Raw genomic sequence first — 2,715 nt, forward strand, 5'->3', positions numbered from 1 at the left:
CCTGGATCTCACCAACAAATTCAGGAATTCTTTTCTTACCAGAACGATCAGAGTTAGTTTTCCGAGCTGCCGTACCTTCGTAATCATCATTAGACTCATCCAACTCTTTCCGAATCCTCTGCACTGTCCTCAGATTGACACCCAAACACTCTGAAATGTTTGTATTGGAGCTTCCGGCGCGAATGCCAAGCAGTACAGCATGCCGTTTCAAAATTTCTGGCAGAGTGAATTGCGTCATGGTGTTGTTTTTCTCACAGGCAGTACCCAACTGACCCTACTATACTGTCTAGTCGACAAAATAAAAAGCAAAAGATGCGCATGCGCAAAATTAAAAATATAAGATGACGACAATTTACCCATCACACCCTGTAGAAAGAATTTACTCATCACACAGAGTAGAAAGAAAGAATAAACAAGCATACAACTGTTACATTTAGAGCATGGAATTTATATATTCAAACATAATTAGTGAGTTGTAACAACAGAATTGTTAGAATAGAGTGTATCGTCAGAAATAAGGGAGCAAGAAGGTGTGCAGATAGTCTCTTACAGTTACTTCCAGAATAGATGCGCATTGATGTATTTCTCGGCGAACGAGGATAACCTTTACATATAACAGCGAACTATTCCATCGTTAGAGAGAGAAAAAAATGAGGTAGATCATTAGTAGAGAATTTTAGTAGTGAACAGTTCCGTCTTCGAAGAGAGAGTAAGGTAGATAGTTAGTGGAAGGCTTGTGTGAGATATAGAGGACAGAATAAAGGAAGATAGGGTCATGAATGTATGAGCAAGTGACAGACATAGAAATTAAGAGTTACTCTTTACTCTTTTACTTGTTTCAGTCAGTTGACTGCGGCCATGCTGGAGCACCGCCTTTAGTCGAGCAAATCGACCCCAGGACTTATTCTTTGTAAGCCTGGTACTTATTCTAATGGTCTCTTTTGCCGAACCGCTAAGTTACGGGGACATAAACACACCACCATCGGTTGTCAAGCGATGTTGGGGGGACAAACACAGACACACAAACACACACACACACACACACACACACACACATATATATATATATATATATATACGACGGGCTTCTTTCAGTTTCCATCTACCAAATCCACTCACAAGGCTTTGGTCGGCCCGAGGCTATAGTAAAATACACTTGCCCAAGGTGCCACGCAGTAGGAATGAACCCGTAACCATGTGGTTGGTAAGCAAGCTACTTACCACACAGCCACAACAAAATATAAAGGAATAGGGAATGCTGAAATAAGTAGGGAAGAGAGATTCAGTGATAAGGTGTGATGAAGACCGTTAGTATTATGGCACATTTATAGTGGCAAGTCCAGTGTAGGAAGAGTGTAAGATTCATCAGACATCCAACGGAGGTGTAGTGTTTGAGGGTTGCAAATAAGATGCAGACAATCGCCTGACAATAGCGGTTTGGTATTGTGATTCAAGCACTGCGTGTGGGAAGGAAGGTGTTAAACTATGTATCAGGAGGAGAAGCTATAGGGTAGAGAAATAAATCGAGTCGGGCTAAATATCAACAAGCTTATATTTGGTTCTAATTATAAATAAGTAGTAATCAAATTTTAAGTTCAGTGAAAGCGAAGAATATATTGAGCTGTTGTTAGATTCAAATAAAGTGACGTGTAGCATGTTAAAATGAAATAAAACAAGAGCACTCAGAGAGCGCAAACCTCCGCCAAGGCAACACCAACGTCCTCTCAACGATTAGCCAGAGATGATTTTTAAAATGAGAATATCTGAAATAAACTCGACTGCTCTCACAAACGAGAATACTAGAAATGAACTCGAGCGGTGTCAAAAATTAAGTAAAAAAAGCAGGAAAAATAATCCAGAATCCTTGTCCGGTACCGGATCGATCCCAAAATCTAATCAGATCGTGCCAGTAACGAGGCTAAACATTCCTGAAAGTTTCACCCCAATCCATCAAGTGGTTCTTGAGATATCTTGTCCACGAACAAACAAACAAACACAACTGAAAACAATACCTCCACCTTAGCGAAGGTGGAAGTAATAAATAAACTCAAGTAAATATATTAATTCAAGTTCAATAGTATTGAATTTAAATAGGTAATATATAAATTGTAAGTTGCAGGAAAAATGAAAATATGTTAAGTAGTCGTGCTACCCAACACCTTTTGCTTTAGTCGCAATTGTAGTCAGAACTTTTGGTAGACTGTGTACTTATTATATTGCTTCGTCATTAGACGAAATTTTACCTGAACTGTATATAAATATGTATGTATGTATGTACATACATACATACATACATACATACATACATATACTGTTCAATATTTTTGAGATGAGGAATTCTGCACATTATTTACATAAGACGGATATGAGTCCTCATCTAAAATTCACTCTATAATTGCCCACGGGTATATAGCGTAATGGTTAAGAGCCAGGGCTACTAACCCCAAGATTGCGAGTTCAATTCCAGATAGTGCCTTGAATAAATAATAATAATAATAATAATAATAATAATAATAATAATAATAACAACATCAAGAAAAAAATACCTTTGGAATGGGAACCCAAGGTTGCGTTCAAAACCCTACCAAGACACCTGATGAAGGCTGGAGAGTAAATCAGCCGAAACGCAATGGTAGCAACAAGATGAGGACACATATCTGTCTAATGTAAATAATGTATACATATACGTATATATATATATATATATATATATAT

Source organism: Octopus bimaculoides, chromosome 1, assembly GCF_001194135.2.
Source record: "Octopus bimaculoides isolate UCB-OBI-ISO-001 chromosome 1, ASM119413v2, whole genome shotgun sequence".
In the NCBI taxonomy this organism is placed as follows: domain Eukaryota; kingdom Metazoa; phylum Mollusca; class Cephalopoda; order Octopoda; family Octopodidae; genus Octopus; species Octopus bimaculoides.